Source organism: Harpia harpyja, chromosome 15 (genome assembly GCF_026419915.1).
Source record: "Harpia harpyja isolate bHarHar1 chromosome 15, bHarHar1 primary haplotype, whole genome shotgun sequence".
In the NCBI taxonomy this organism is placed as follows: domain Eukaryota; kingdom Metazoa; phylum Chordata; class Aves; order Accipitriformes; family Accipitridae; genus Harpia; species Harpia harpyja.
This window is the reverse complement of record NC_068954.1, coordinates 25466284-25484156: the sequence shown is the minus strand read 5'-3', so window position 1 is coordinate 25484156 and position 17873 is coordinate 25466284. Positions and strand designations below refer to the sequence as shown.

At 37.1% G+C, this 17873-nt stretch overlaps 1 protein-coding gene across 1 annotated transcript in view; it reads left to right on the top strand.

The window, feature by feature from the left end:
• Positions 1–17873, top strand: part of CSMD1 (CUB and Sushi multiple domains 1) — a 1244186-nt gene that overhangs the window by 25621 nt on the left and 1200692 nt on the right. The gene's annotated exons all lie outside the window — the stretch shown is intronic.

The window sequence follows — 17873 nt, the reverse complement described above, 5'->3', positions numbered from 1 at the left end:
CAAGTCAGCTACAGAAACCTCCCCTGAATCAGGGTGCCTAAATGTTTTCTTTATGGAAAACCAATCAAGGTCACTTTTTAAAGGACTGGTGCCAGAAGAGGAGGGAGTAATACCGTGGTCTTTATACAATGTTGATTAGTTGCAGCATACTCCAAATGTCATTTCTTTTTGCCATTATAGCAGATTTATATCTGTACTTCTTATTCACTTAGAAGTTATTCTAACCATTAATCTCAGGCACGTGGGTTGCACTTCCTGCCAAAACATTTCCACTGTGCAGAAAAGAATTCAGGATACCTTGGGTCAGTGCGGCGCATCTAGAAGCAGGAAGTTTGGGAACTCATGTGGTAGGGACCTTTTTTATTTTAACAAATATGGCTCTAAATAAAAAAAAAATAAAAGCTTGGCAGAAGGACTGTTTCTTAGATTTTCCCATTCCTAAATAAATGTCCAGATTACCAGATCATCGTTTCATATGTCATGCTCTTTCCCAATGGAGCACTGTTTATGTATGCCATACAGAATTAGCCAGCTTCAAAAGGAGAGGCTGAGAACAGTCATTGTGTTTAGGATACCACTAAGATAAGGAGATGTGAATTTGAATACCTCTGTCAAAGGGCTAATGTCCTGGCTGAATAGTGCTTCAATGTCAGCAATACCTAGGTAAACTACAGCATAAAGGGAGAAACTGCCTTTATTTTGTGCACAGTCTGATGTGTTGAAATGCTCTAACAACACTAATCAGACCAGATCTTTCACATAACATAGATGGAGAAAGATCTTTCTATATTCTTGTTTTTTAGGCTTTGAGATCGTCAGTACTAAAATGCTTTTGAATTTGCCCAGAAGCAGACCAGTATGTACCTGCGGTACTCTCATGCAGAAAGCATGGTGCCTAGAGGTGAGGTTGCAACAGAGTAATCCTTTCTCCTCATGCTAGAGATTAAGTCCCTTTGTGGAGTTACTCTTTTGATACTCTAATAACTTTTACTCAGTCTTTAAAAGTTTTATTTCTTCTGATGCTTCATTTACTAAATACTATTTCTTCTACCATTCTGCATTGTTATTTATTCTATTTTTAGACATCAGCATAAGTAGTTACTAAATCAAAATACTGAATTCTTACCACCATTTTCAGGGGTGTTAATATTGAAAATTAATGGGTGTAATGGAGAATAATCAGGTCAATTGACCTCAGTGAATGAATATCATGTATTAACAATGGTCTGCTTGATATACATCAGCTGAGTTAAAAGTTTTTATGAGATCTGCCTCTTCTGTATTACCTTAGTTTTGAGTATAAGTATTCCAGGTATGTAAATTACTCAGCCCATCTTTACATTTTTAATAGAAACTTTCTAGTTTGCAAATTAAAGTTGATAGTATGGTTTTGCAATGTGAATAGTCCTATCACTATAAGAAACTGCCCATTCGCTAAGCTAAGGCAACTCAATACCTTAGTTCACCCCAAATATGAGCTAAAGACATAAATCAATACAGATCAGCTTCTCTAAGACTCTGAGAGTACACACAGGATAGTGATAACTTGGCTGATGTGGGAGTGATTTGTTAAGTTGCTGTAACTTACTTCTCAGGTTGCACAATGATCAGGGCATTGTACTTAGCCCCTTATCTTGTGCTAAGTGCCATCCATATTTAGTAACAGTGTTATTAACGAGAGCAACGCATCATTATTGCACATGCAGTAACTTAGCTTCTTGTATTTGATTTCTCTGCTGAAGTTATTTAAATGCAGACAGGCAGATTTCTGTGGGCACACTGCAATAGCGCAGGTTGCTTTCATGCAGACTCATGGAAGCCCTGGCATGGGATGTCATGCTCCTATGGCATGACACAGAGCAGAGGAATAAAAAGCCTAAGCAGAAATGTAAGATGGCACGTTCTAAAGCACAACTAGCTATCATATGATTTTAGCAGGAATATATTTAAAAATCCTTTCATAAATTCAAGCCTTTTTTCTTTCTCCACATTATGATTCTTGGCACCAGTTGCTACACTACCTTATACTGGAAGGACAACAGTGTCACCACACTGATTCAAGTTTTCTGGGGCACAGTCTTTCTTCCATGAAGAAAAATCATTGATGCTTTCTTCCCAGTTTCCTCCCTCCAGCCGAAGAAACAATGGCCTTGAGGAGTGTGACTCCTCTGATCTGCACAGTGAAGATCTGTACACTCACCGCTAATTACTGTATTTGTAATTCCTGACCATACTAGCCTTGCCAAGAAGTGAATTACAGTCTTTTGAGTACATTAATATCTATAAGCTAGCCCTCCAGCTTGCAAGGCCAATAGAAATGGTAGGGATAGCAACTTACCAAACACTCCCCTTAAGTGCACGGTGCTATCTGATTGTCTTGTATGCTTCTCTTGTATTAACCCTTCAATCACTCTGACAAGTATATTTGAACAAGGGAGGTAGGTGATTTTGACAGTTTTGCATAGAACAATGATGTAGAAAATCTAAGACTGCCAGAAAGAAAAGCAGCACATAGTAATGATGCTCTAGGTTTATAGCGTGTCTTAAAAGAAATAAGAGATGATCGTGTCTTTTTTTGTTCATTGTTCTGAATACATTACCAGGCTGCTCTTGGTTTTTCTACACTTGTAATACATGCAATAATTGTTGCCCTAACTGTTGTTATTGTGCTAGAATTTATGCTAGGTGGACTTTTTGGAAGTAGCTCTTTAATTTAAGAATTGCTTCATTGTGATTTTATTTTATATTCTTTTTAGCAGCACTGATCATAAGGAATTCAGTTAGTATTCATTGTAATAGCACTGATCATAAAGAATTCATTTGCTATTCATATGGATGTCACAGGTGTTTCCATGGGACTTATGCTAACTGCAGTTTTAGGATCCTTTAATGGATACTTACACAAGGATTGGTTTTGAAAGGATGTCCTACTGCTTCCCAGCTGACTGATTTAGATTTGGCTATATGGAAGTAGATCTTAAAGTAGGCAGGGGGCGGGGGGGGGGGGGGGGGTGTACACCAAGCTCTTTATCAATAATAGGTTTCATTTTACATGACATTTTCTAGTACCCAGATTCTGAATCCTGTATGTTTAGCAATTGATCAGCCATAGAGCTTCATGGAGGAGAGATCCATTTTCAGACATAGTCTTCACGCTTTTGCCGAGACTCAACAGTTGTTACAAATATTTTTGGCATCACTTGCAATGACAGTTACAAGAAAACATGAGGCTAAATTGTGCAAAGGGGAAAAAAGGTATATTTCTGACTAATGGTGATTCAGAATGTACTAAAATTGTGTAGATTAAACACATTTATAATCAGACTATTAACAAAAAGATTCACAACTGCATTAATAAGTCATATTTCATTATCCTAACACAAAAGATACCTGGTATGAGACATTAATATGTGTAATAAAGCCTTCTGCATATGTATTATGAACAGCAGTGCTTTTAATATTAAAAGTAAATCCATATGGGTTATTTGACATGTAAAATATTAACTTTTATAGTACGAATGCAAATGAGAGTTTGAGCACTAATCATAGCTGCAGATCCCACTCAGGAATGAGGGTCTGTGTGACTAATGATTTCGGCAAAATGAAGGAACGGCCTGCTTCTCTTAAGAGGCAGCATATCTTAGCTCCCTCCCCTCTCTCTGTAACCCCTCAAAATTCTCAGCATGTCTCAGTACAGTACCTAATGCATATGCCGCTTCCAGGGACTGGCTTCTGAAGACAGACCACCAGTTCCATGTTTTTAGAGCTAGTTTTTAATAACTGTCTCTAGAAAGGAGGAAAGGGTATTTCATATTTATCCAGAACCATGTAATTGTAGGAGACATTCTATAAAAGATTATTTTCATTGGCTGTTCCCAATATCCTATTCCTATTTCTTCCATTAACGAGACAAAAGTGTTAGGTTTTGGTAAAGTGTGGTATAATTGCTCTACCATGAATCTTTCACAATATGTTTCCTCCATCAGTTTTTTCCACAGAAGAATAGGATGTTCTCTTTTTTAAAAACAAATCTAGCTTTTGTCATTATTATTTGTTTCCCTGTGCAATGCTGTGACAAACATATATGTATTCAGCTGAGATGACTGGGATGACTCCTACCCGTCTGTCATTGTTATTCCTGAAATGGCCAGAGGGGTCACTGGAAAGCAAAATGGAACTGTTCATTTTTGTCAAAGAAGTGGTATGGCTTTTTATGGTAGGTACCTGTGAGAAAACTGTTCTAGCCGGAGCTACTTGCTGCTTTTCTGTATGCATAAGTGCCAGGCTGTACTCAGCTGAAATAACCTCTAATGTGTTCATCTTTTCTCAATTTTATTATCCTTTATTGCAGAAAAGTTTAGATAAAGCATGCCGAAGAAATACGCTGTTAGAAATAGGATGACAAACCAATTATTGAATAGTACCATAGGTGTTTTAAACTATCATATAATTATCTTTTAATAATAACACACACATACAATTAAAACTAGAAAATTATTAATATTGTGACTTATCGCCAATCTGCAGCAGAAAGGAAATAGTTTTACTAAAATTTAACAAAGGAAATTTTAACCCAAGTTTCTCTGATCTACTAATAAATTCTCTGTGTTTCAATGCTGCTAGCCAATGTCTCTAAAGTTAAGCAATGTCTTATGCAAACATCTAGGATAGCAGAGTTGCAGATGTTCATAAAAGGGCACAACTATGGATATAATGCAAATTTCAAAGGATGTTGAATTTGTGATACTCCTGCTTGATCAGATATAAGTGAGGAAGTGTCATAGCTACGTGAGTGACTCCTTCAGTATTTCTGAGGTGCCCACATTACCTGTGAGGATAGGACAAGAGAAGAGGAAAGTCAAAAATACTGTCTTCTCAATTCAGTTACTCTGGTAAAGATCAGTAGTTTTTGAAATGTGAACCTCATTTCTAAGAAGTGTCTTGCTGTACATTATTGGAAACACTCCTGTGATGTGTAAAACAACTGGCATGAGGAGTTCTTTATGAGCAAATTACTAAATCACCTTCTAGGCTGTCTTAATAAATCACTGCAAGGCTCATTAGTGTAATTTTTCTAGACTTCATCAAGGTGTGTCTGCTACAGCTGCACAAATACATGTGGCAATTTCACTACCAATAATGGTCTTGGCAAACAACAGACGTCTGACTGGGTGTATACAATTTGGCTAGATAATTAGATTTTTTGCTTCTAATATAATTGTCCTAATTTACCTAATTTCTGTTTTTTTCTTGTTGCATTGAGCACCTTAAAAATTAAGAATAGGGAATGGATTGATTCATTGAAGTAAAATTCTATACATCTAAAAGATGAGTCAATTCATTCATGTATTATCAAAGTCAGCAGATTACCTTTTGCTGTATTACTGTTATTGCTCTGAGGTGAGATAATCATAACTCCACTAAAATAGATGGTCAAACTCTTCTTCCTTTTCCTTTCACTGACAGTAAGCTTAGGAACAGGTGAATGAATTTAACCAGGTTTTTGTTTCCCTTTCCCAAGAATAGTTAGGTTTTTATATATTGCTAAGCATATGGCAGGTCTGGCAGTAATATTCAATATTCAATATCCAGTATCCAATATTCAATATTCATATTCAATAATATTAACATATTCCAAATAATATTCAATAGTATTCAACATTTATGTAATACATGATGATATAAAAAGCTGAAAAATAGTTTTTAAGTGGATTGGTGTTTTAAGCTCTGTGCAGCCTTTCCATTTTGTAAAATGTGCACTATTTATCGGCTGAAAGTTGATGCGGGCTCTAAGGGCCAGATTTTCAGAGGTTTCGATTGCCTGTGTTTTGAGTCGTATTATGTTAAGCTCTCTAAAACATCCCAAATGCTTAAGCATTGCTCAGGACTTTCTGACAGGTGAGGAACTTCAAACTGTCTCAAGTTGTACATCCAAAAGCAAGACATGTGAAATCACAAATCGTTGAATTGGTTTTCTGAAAACTATTCAGGGCCTTTAGACTAGTGGCCTAAAGTCAGATCAAATAATTTCTTAAAAAAAAAAAAAAATCTCAAGTAAGTATGTAAATGAATTCAAACATAATTGGTACCAATTCAAAGTGTATATTGATTTGTGCCATACTGTTTTAGGTGGCTAGGTATATAAAGGAAGTAAATTCCTAATCACTGTTTGAGATTGGATTTGTCAGTTGTTCGGAGACATCTTCCTCTCCAGACTGAGTTTGTTATCTAATATCAAGTGGCAAGTCTGCACGTACGATTGTTTTGTCAATATGAGTTCAATTCCTAGGGACTAGGATCTGCAAACTGATTTTGAGTATACAGATCAAATCTACTGTAAATGTTGTATGTCTGAAAGACCATGCAAGATAAGCAAGCTTGTCATTTAAATATGAACACACATACTTTACTTAGTATTTATGTGAATGTCAATATTTCTATACGAATTGCAAAATTCATTACCATACTGAAACATTATGAAATTGATATTCAGGGCATGAAGTATAAGAATGTGTAGGTTGGAGATACCTGACATTGTTTCACAAGTGAGAAATGCATTTTTCCTCACAATGGAGCAAGTAAGTACACTGAACATTGATACCATTAAACCTTGCAATATTCTGTAGTTAAGGTGTATGCTTCAATCTGTAGGCATCATTTGCTCACTTGCAGTGGGTCAAGTAATTTAGAAACATAACCCAGAGAAATTTGAGACCTACTTTCCAGTGGGAGACTTCTTTTGTTTTATAAACAGGCTCATCAGTTACTGTATGATAGAGCCTGACACTGCCAGAAAACCTGTTTATTTGCTTCTAACTAGAAAGCATACAAATGCACATAGGCAATGTTAAATAGAAGCAGACACAGCTTCTATTTAACAGAAGCAGACACAGAAGCAGCACAATATAAGCATATACACTGCAACACTAATGATGTTTCTGTAAAACTTTTGCTTTTGCCTCAAATCACTTTCGTTTCACTTTCTCCCAGTAGCAGTGCTGCTATTGGCTGTAGTAGATCTATACACAGAAATCATAAACTATGGTGCAGTGTAGCCCCTTCTCTTCATTGTCCTTTTTGAAGCGTCTTTCAGAATCACACAACTCTTTACTAACCAAACTCTAGTGATTCTTGGAGATTGCTCCTTTCCACACCTGCAGGCCTCAAAAGCTGTGTCAATCACATCTCTTGACTTTTCCCACTTGCTCTTGATTGTGAGTCTACTTTTCAATAGAGTTTGAGTGTTACACTAAAGATCTGCACATTGGTACTGCAGAAGAAAGCTTTACTTTTGATCTTTATCTTCTTTTTTCCAGCGGTTACATATTCACAGGAAGGTTGTAAATATGCCTTCTCATTTGTGGGTGGTATCAGCATGCCTATGTATTTCTGATGGGGTATTGTCAGAATGCCATATCTTTGCCCAGCTGTGGGTTGAATTGGCAATTTCTTAGGAGCCTGAGCGATATGAATAAAATGAAGTATATTACAGCTGTCCTCATCTTAATACAGAGGAATAATGAGCAAAACTTGCAGCAGGTCCCAGCATGTGATATCTCTGATCAAGACTGAGTATCACATGCTGAGATGTGAGATGGGCTGCATCTTCTTATTAGTAATAAGCTTAGCTTCAAACTGAATCAAAGACTATCTGATCTTGCATTTATAGAAAGCAGAACAGGGAGTCAGGAGACTAGGACACCATTCTCCATCCAGTCATAGACTTCTTGTCCATGAAGTCCTGTTGGACAGCATATTGAGATTTACAGCACTGAAATTTACACCTCAGATTTTGGATGGTCTATTTGAGATTTTGGTGTCCTGACTTCAAGAGGCACAGGGCACCATTTCGGCAATAAAATCCCAAAGTCTGAAAACAAAGCTTTGCAGTCTCAGGCCAGGCATCTGTGAATGGAAGCAGCAAAATAGTGGCCATTTAAAGCAAAGGTGTTAGCCTTATTCATCAGTTTCCTCATGTACAAAAAAAAAAAAAAGAAAAAAAAAAGAAAAAAAGATATGCTTATGTTCTCTGCAAGAATGTGGTTAAATCTCATTCCTCTATGTTTATTTTATTACTTGTATCAATAGTGCTATGGAAGATTTATGGCCATTTAAATCTTGGGGTGGCACCTACTAGTAACACACAAAGGGTGTTGCTAATTTTGCAGTATTTCTTTTACACCTGTTTTTGTGATCAGTTACATGAGTCAGGTAGATGAATCAAGGAAACACTGAACAACAACAGAGCAAAACAGTGATGTTGATAAAGGTAGCTAAGCCCTACTGATTATCTCCAAGGACAATACATATGTCAACAATGTTGACAAGCATGACTTTTCTTCATACCAGAAGACCTAAACCACAGAAAGGAAAAAACACATGAGATGTAAAGTGACTAACTATGACTTTGACAGCCAAGTAACAGTTTAGAAAGTTCAGTCCCAAAACAGAAAACAGCAGAAAAGAATTTGAAGGCATGTTAATGAAGTGTTATCTGCCATGTGAGAGATGAAGGTAATGTATCTATAAATAAACAAAGGTTTAATTTGTCTATGTAGCAGTATTTTTCCTCAAAGACAGCAAAGGTTCTGACACTTCAACAGATGGGAAAGGGTTTGGCTAGCAACAGACATTCAGACTCCTCGAATGAGAACAGGATTTTGCTGTTTATTATGTTTCCTAGAAATGATGTTCAGAACAATGTAATCTGGAAGTATTTTGAAGTGACTCTTCCACAGCTGTGTTAGCTGATAGCATAGGACAGATGGTGCAACACAGTCCAGCATACAAGGAGCTTACTTCTTTCACAACTTTATTAGCTAAGGGTTTTGAAAAGCAACAGTCATGATGATATAAATTAGTGCAATCTTGTAGAATAGGTGAACAAAATGGGACAGGCTTTCTACCCCTGGCTAGGTACCACCTTTGAGCTGCTGTGGCAGGAGAGGGAGAAGGAAGGAGAAGGGAGAAATCTTCTTAGTCAAGTCTTTCTTCAGCACCCGCTTCTATTGAGTTTCATGCTGGGTAAGCTAATTGCCATGCCTAGCATTGCCTATCAACTTCCCTCAGGTGCTTGTGCAAAGAAAGGGGCAGGACAACTTCCAGTTTTTTGGTGTCAAAATCCTGCTCACAAACTGAGTCATCAGCTACTTGCTTTGTTAACACACTCTTGTGTAGCAGTTAAAAGAAAATCCTTACTGTAATACCTACTGCAAGTAGATAAAACAAAAGGATAAGTTGTCAAGCTGATAAAGTACTGCCACCCTAATTAGACAAATAAGTTGTTAGACCTCTGAAAGACACGATACATCATGAATACGGATATTTAAAATTAGGTTATATCTAATTCCTTTTTAATTTCTATTTGCATTTTAATGAAGATTGAGCTTAATGAGATAAATAGCAGAGAGATTTCTGTATCAAAAATACTCTTGAATTCTCTGTGTGTCAAGGATTAGATTTTCAGAAGTTTGGGGTACCTAAAGCAAGTGTTTTAAAAAATTCATTAGGCATTTATCTACCTTGGGTCTTCCTTTTGAATTTAGAAGGAATTTGAAAAATCCTAGTCTGCTTGCATCCTCCTGGGTCTAAATGCCTTCAGGAAATTATCCTGTGGGATTTCTAGAAGTGCTGAATGTAGGCGATGGAATTGAAAATCAATGGGAAACATGATCAGGCTTTAACAGTTCCAAACACCAGATCCTCAGTATGTGAATATTGTCAATATTATGTAACATTGCATACTGCGTGAGAAAAAGACTGATTTTTTTTTTTTCTTTTTTCAAAATGGCAAGAATTCTAAATGTCTATTGTTGCTGGAATTCTTACCTTACCACAGCAGCTCTATGTAACAAACTTTACATATTTTAAATGGCTCAAAACTAATGAACTTCATTAAGATGTATAATTTTGATTAAAGCATGATTAATTTGTCTTATTTATTTAGCACACAGTGAACAGATGAATGTACTATATGGTGACTAGAACACTGCTGAAGGAACAGTAGCGTAGATACATTTCTAAATGTTAACATATGTCTATATACATTATGTTCATGTTCAGCTGGACTATGGCCCTTTGTACTTTGGGAACATGCTCGTGTTGCACCTTCTCTTTCCTTGTATGGATTTCTAACAATATGCTTATTGTACATTAATAATCCTTTACAAGCTCATTGTACCTTAATCATCGTTTAAAATAGGACATTTTCTACTAAAGGCTCCTTCTTGACATGGTCAGGCTGCCTATGCTGTAATGGATTTGTACCAAATTTCCCATTTGGCTGATCGGATAAAACTTTACCCATACACTGTTCAAAAGTCATTCAAGCACTGAGCATATTACAGACAAGTGGTGCCATTCAGTGTCAGCTTCTCAGATATTAAACAGCTTTAGAGGGAGGTGGAGTGCAATAGTCTGGACTCCGCAGCTTCGCTGAGACAAGACAAGGAAACAGTTTTTCAGTCATTTAGTAATCACTACCTACAATTAGCAAAAGAGCAATTGTTTTTAGTCACTAATTAAAACATTTAGTACAGGTCTATACTGAAAAATCTTGAGTGCCTCCAGTACAGATCCTGCTCTCATTTTGCAGATGCTAATTTAATTCCCATTACTCCTGTAGCATTAGGTATTTCCTTGGCAGAGCTGTTGGCTAGCCTCTTCTCCAAGCACATGGAGATTGCTTGTTGTTAAAAAGCAAAGCAAAACAGAAACAACAAAAAATGTTCTATGCCAGCTCTTCTAACATAACTAATCCAATGGGAGGTAAACTAAAAGGTGGGAGCTGATCCCCTACATAAAATTCTTAATGTAAATATAACTTAAGACATTAAACCTCATTACAGTTTAGCAAAAAAGGTTTGACAAAGGGTCTGTCTCCATAATCAAAAGTAGTTAATTGAAGTCTTTGAGTAAACGCTACTTAAATCTCACCATGCTTATAAATTCTGAAACATTAAGATTATCCTGTATTCAAATCTAACCTGTAGTTATGCAAACTTATAGTCTCCTCTTCTAAATAAAACCACAATTGGCATTTATCTACTTAGAGCTTCTGGAGTGACTCACCTGTAGAACAGAATTTTCATATTTTTCAGGAAGGTGGAAGGATTACAAGTATAAATTAATTATCCTCCTTTCTGTTCTGCATAGCAGGCATTCAGTCAGTGAGATACAATAGCAGACTTCCTGCAACTCCTCAACATAGTTCCAATGCTTACTGACTTCCTAAAGCATAACTGGGTTGGCTTAGTGAATGACAAAATTAACTTCCGAACAAATCTTCCCAAAGCAGCAGTTTTTTAAAAATTAATATTCTCAGGATGCATTTTAACACAGTTATAATCACATTGTTGAATTAATATGACAATAATCAATGTTAATAGCCAGTTGTTTTGTTATAAATGGGTTTCTTGCATTAATAAATGACTTTTCTTATGTTCCTAACTTAATTAGAACATAGGGTATGGCTGTATCTGTTTTTTAATTTTGTTCAATATTTATTGGTTAATTATACTAATGAAGTGTTATTATTCTGTTTTCTTTTGTCTGAGTGTTTTGAGAATGAACTGGTCTCTGAGACATGTTTTTGTTTATTCCAGCTCTGGTATTGCATAACATTGCCAGTGTGCTTTGCTTGTCAATAGGGCTCCTCATACTGCATTTGCAGAGGTCATGCATTATAGCTGCAAAGGTGAAATCTCTCCTTATTTGGGTGATGGTATTGACTTGCTTTTCAAAGCAGTTTGCCTTTCAGTGACACTGCATTTATTTAGCATATCTTATAAAAGAAAACACCAAAAAACCCACAGAGAAAGAGGGACAATATCTTCTTTGGCACAAATAAAAATATACTTGTTAACTAGACTAGGTTAAAAAATATAATCAGTATACCAGTCAGACAGGTAGACCGGCACCTTAATGTTTGCTAAACATACACTAGGCATATTTGTCAGCTTTTTTAGACTGCAGACAGTTAAATCCTTTTTACATGAACTTCTGCATTAACTTAAACCATAAGTGCCTATGCACAAGCTTACTAAACCAGTTTATAAAACCTGATGCTGATATTATAATATTTCAAGCTTAATATTGGAGCAAGTTCTCACTGGAGCAATGTTGTTCTGGCTCAGCTGAGCCATGCACACCACTCTGGAAAGCAATATCCAGTTGTTCAGCCTCCCAGGAGACATCTAAGTATATGGCTTAGTACACTCGATCTAATCAAAACAAAAGGTGTTCTAAGTCAGCCAAATGTAAAATTACCCATCAGAAACAAGGAAAGAAAACTATAGTTACTGAATGGACAACTGACAGTCAATGGTCACTTGTGTCTCTTCTTCCAATTTTTTTATATGCCTTTACTAAAACTGGGTGAAGTCAGAGTGGGGATTGCTCCTTTCTTTGGCAGCTACTGAGCACAATCAGGGAAAGAAACCTGGAGGGTTCAAGAGGTGCAAGGGAGACTGCCCAGAGGTGGGAGACTCCAGCTCAAAGAAAAACTGAGAAACTGTGGTGAGGGACCGAGAGCAGACACCAGGTCTTGGAGATGATGAAAGAAATTTCCTGCAACCGTAGAGGAGTGAGATAAGTCAGGTGCAATTTGGAAGGTCAGTGAGTTGAGTAAAACCAAGCCTGGATACCTGGACCAGTCTGCAAAGGAGCAGAGCAGGAGAGCTGTTTATAAACTCCCTTTACGGTTATTCTGAGTTTCCTCTGCTTAAAAAGTTAGGGATTCTAGTTTATGTTATTTTAAAGCCTGACTTTTTTTCAGTTTAAAAGCCTTTTGATCTTCTTTGGGGAGTTGACTGTAGGAAGAGGTCTAGTAAGATCCACATCAAAGCTTTTGCTAATTCTGGATCCCGTTGCATGGGCTGTTAACTGAAAAGCAATGCCTGAAATCTGGTGCAAAGACAAACGAGCTCCCAGTACACAAGTGCCATTGACTACAACTACAGAGTTGGTTTGCTCAGGGGTAGCAAACTGGAATAGGGAAATCATTTTCCCACATGTGGTATTGAAGAGGAACAGTACTGGAATAATAAATACACTTTGGTTAATCGGTAGAATGTAATAGAAAATAGCAACAAAACTTTTCTGAAGAAAATGTCCATGTGACAGACTTAATCAGCTTTGCCCATGTATTATCATAAAGAATTAGTGATGTCTTCCATGGCATCATATGCCACGTTAAATGGCTCTTTAGTCTAAAAGAGAAAGGCATAATGAGAACCAATGTCTGAAAGCTGAAGCCAAGAAAAAAAAAATTAAAAATTAGGGCTACATTTTTAACTCTGTGGCAATCAATCATGGTAATAAACTACCTAGAGAATTATTTGAGCACCCATTTACTATATTTCAGATCAAAAATACTGTCTTTATGAAAAATAAGATTTAGAAAACCCAAGATCTTAAATAATACCTGAACTCATACTATTTGATTTATTAAGGAAAAAAAAGAGTAGAATGAAGTAAAGTATAATAATGATACACCTAGCAGGACAGACTACACGATCTCATAGTCCTGACTGCTTCCAAAATCTAGAATCTTTAGGAATCCAATTACTATAAAACACAAAATGCTACTTTTGCTACCCAGATTGTCTTGGAAGCTCTGTAGATATTCGAGGTCAAGAGGGTACAAAAATCTCTTTGTATGTTGTCTTATAGTTTATAGGCATACATTCAGTATCTTCACATGAAAGAAAGAAGCTTTGTATCATTATTAGTACATGTTTTCCAGTGAACTCAACCCCTACATATAGGCTACAGGCAAGGCGGGAAACGGAAAGGTCTTAACTGCAGCAGTAACCAGGTTAATCCCTGATACACAAAATTCCCTGTATCCACAAGTCTTAATGGTCCCTCCTGTGGTCTCCTTTGGTGAAGAAAAAATCACACTATGCACCAGTGTATTATGGAAGAAATTGTTCTGATTTGTGTGGGGATTTGCATCTATATACCTTGCTCCTGTATGTTTCATTATCAGGGGATGGAGATTTTCATATTCTTCCTAGGAATCTCCACAGAGCTGAGATACGTGGTGCTGTATATGATGCACACAAATTATTCTTAATGAATAGCTTTCTGTAGTACCACTTATACTGAATAAGTATGTAAGCAAAATTGCTGAATCAATACTAAAGGTAGAGGATATCAGTGGTTTTATTTTGTCTTTCATTTTACTTGTGATTAATAAGAAACTAAAGGTTAGATTAATTTTCCTGTGTTTCACTTTGCATTTAACTTTCTATGGGATAGGTTAGCAGAAGATCTTATCTTAAAATGAGAAGTTCCAAGAAGGCTTGGAAGTAGCCATCACAAAGCTTGCAGATAAATTAATGCCAGGTTAAATTAAAAGCTGGTATTTGAAATCTCTGCTTGAGAATCTGCCAGTCATTTTATAGAAATGAACATAAAACCTCAGTTTTGCTCTGAAGTTTCACTAGCAAAGTTACATTTCCAACTTTTTCTGTACTAATTTTAGTTCAGACTTGGAAAAGGACAATGCTATTCTTAAAATTTTTCTGTGCTGAGTGGGGTTCTTCAGAAAATGCTTTTAATTATTAAATGTGAAATAGTCCATTTCCACACCAATGCACTTGGAAAGGTAAGTATACTGGTTAATAAAGCTGTGTTACTCTCTGAATAAAGTAGCTAAACATATCTTTTAGGGTTATTTATCACTTAACAACTTGCATGACACTGGGCAGAGATACTGAAAAAAGCCTTTCCCCTAGATTGAGTGGTCTCATCTCACAAGCTCTCCAAATACAGAACTTCAAAGATAGGATGAAAATGTTCTGTGAAGAATGATGACAGGATCAGCTCATAAAGTTTAAAAAAATCATGCTGCAAATCTTAGTCATGTAGTATCTCAGTGCATTCCACAAATGAGTAAAAGTGATTTTTGAAGAAAATACAGGCTCAGGACTTTTATTTAAAGACTAAGACTTGGGCAAGGGGACATGGATAACTATGCAGCTTTCTGTTTTTCAAAGCAATGTTATTATAAGAGTCTGAATGTGGAAGTATAAAAATGAGCATCTGTTGTTATGAGAAATGTCAGACATAGAAGTTTAAAATATCTGATTTACCTAGATTTTTCTCCTTTCCTCTTGGAAAAAAAAAAAAGAAGATAATAGCTATCTCCTCACCTAGTATTTCTAAGATTTCAAATTTTGTAGACTGTCTGCCTTCAGGGCTTGAGGAGTCCTTGTGTTAAGAATCCACCTGATAATAATGTTTCACTGGGAATATAATAATTCTCTTTTGCTAGAGGCAACTGGCAAAGAAACTTCCTAAGTCAACTAAAAAGTCTCTTTTTTATTAGCTGGAATTTACTCCTAGGTCTTCATCTTTCACTTTCTGCCTCTGATTAGCTGCAGGAACTGAAGAGAAGTATGTGCATGAAAGTTCACAATAAAATATGCCAAATCTTTTTTCTCCGCTTAAACATTCCATTCTACTAAAAGATTCCTTTTCCACACTTTTCAGCAAATGTGGAAATCATAAGGTGGGCAGGGGTTATGTGTCTTTTCCACTCAAGCAGGATAGAATGATCATAGAATCCTAGAATGGATTGGGTGGGAAGGAACATTTAAAGGTCATGTAGTCCACCCCTCCTGCAACGAGCAGGGACATCTTCAACTAGATCAGGTTGCTCAGAGCCCCGTCCAGCCTGAGCTTGAATGTTTCCAGGGATGGGGCATCTACCACCTCTTTGGGCAACCTCTGCCAGGGTTTCACCACCCCCATTGTAAAAAATTTCTTCCTTATATCTAGTCTAAATCTATGCTCTTTTGGTTTAAAGCCATTACCCCTTGTCCTATCGCAACGGACCCTACTAAAATGTTTGTCCCCATCTTTCTTATAAGCCCCCTTTAGGTACTGGAAGGCTGCTATAAGGTCTCCCCAGAGCCTTCTCTTCTCCAGGCTGAACCCCAACTCTCTCAGCCTGTGTTCGTAGGAGAGGTGTTCCAGCCCTCTGATCATTTTTGTGGCCCTCCTCTGGACCCGCTCCAACAGGTCCATGTCTTTCCTGGCCTGAGGACCCCAGAGCTGGACACAGTACTCCAGGTGGGCTCTCAGCAGAGCGGAGTAGAGGGGCAGAATCAGCTCCCTCAATCTGCTGGTCATGCTGCTTTTGGTGCAGCCCAGGATACAGTTGGCCTTTTGGGCTGCGAGTGCACATTGCTGGCTCATATTCAGTTTTTAATCCACTAATACCCCCAAGTCCTTCTCGGCAGGGCTGCTGTCAATCCCTTCATTCCCCAGCCTGTATTGGTACTGGCAGTTGCCCCAACCCAGGTGCAGGACCCTTAGGAGCTGGAGCTGGATATGCCAATAATGTGTCTTCATGGATATTGGAAATTGTGATTTTGGAAAGTGATATGATCTTTTCTGCTCCTTAGGATTATGAAAGGAAATGAAACAATAGTGCTACTTACACATAGTCTCTGATGAAAGAGAATGTCTTCTCTTTTCTTACTATGTACATGGCATTACATACATGGATGCTACAGACTATGGATTCACAGGCTGCTAAGAAATAGGACACACACATACACACACAAAATGTCCTGTCTGTATCACTTCTTCCCACTTACTGATCATAGGATCTAAGTATTTAAGTTTTCAGCATAACTTGGTCACTTTTAATAAACAGTAAAATAGTAATGCACATATGTAACACATAGGAAAAGAAACCTAGATGATGTCTGTAACCACAAGGATGCCTATAGAAGTGCTCCCAGCTGTCGGTGGTGTGAGGTGTGCTCCTACCCAGCGCATTACGGGGGAAGAGCTCCCTGTGAGGGGGTGGGACAGCTCCTGTTCCACATCCTCCAGTTCTGTGCAGGCGTAAACTCACATTTCATGGGACAGCAGCAGCATCAATCAGCAGCTTTGATTATAAAGAGTAATGGAAAAGCAGGCACTGGCAGAAGAATTTTGAAGATATCATTAGCCCCTCAGTGGTAGACCTGGGCCTTTGCCCAAAAGTACAAATCGGTATCAGAGGAGGAAATTTAATCTGTTTTTGCATTTCTTACATAACATCCTAATGATTGTAATATCTTTCTTCTCTTAAAAAAGAAGCAAACAACCAAAACAAAAAAAAACCCTGGTCATTTCCAAAATCTAGAATTAACAGACCGCTCCTAGTAACTACTAATTGGCTTCAACTGAATATTAAATCCAGGTTTTAACACCAGGTTTTGTCCATAACTTTCCTCTTCTCTCTGCTCTGCCCTGCTCCACTCCACTGAAATTCACAGCAGTGCTCATCAGGCCAGAAGCTGGGATTCAGACCTAGGCTTAAAACATAATAGTAAGTTTAGCCATTTCTTATGAAAAAGTAGCCCATTACTTTTTCTTGAGAAAGAGATGACAGATCAGAAGTAAAGAGCATCCTTATGCTAAAAGATAGTTACAGATTAAAACCTAAGAAGATTTTTTTTAAAAGAAGAGGATGAGTAAGAAACCAATGTGGTGAGACGGTAACGTTCACCATGACTTACCATATAAATCTTAAAAGTGAAAAAATGTTTTAATGTAAAAGCATTAGAACATCAGAGTCATGTCAAAGATCAAATTAGCAGCTGCATCCTTGAGCACTTCTCAGCTTATTTGCACTTATATCAGGGATTTTTGATAATACTTTTATTTCTCAGACATCTTTTAATAAAACTGTAGACCACTTATTCTTGTTAATGTGTGTGTTGGCTCCATACCTCCTCAACTGGCTGAATGTGTCTGTTCTCAAAAATGCAAAGAATTTCTTCATGGTGACTACTTGAAATTATAATCCCTTTATAATAATCTATTAAAGATTGGTTTTCTTTTAAAAATGTTTTCTAAAATATAGCCAT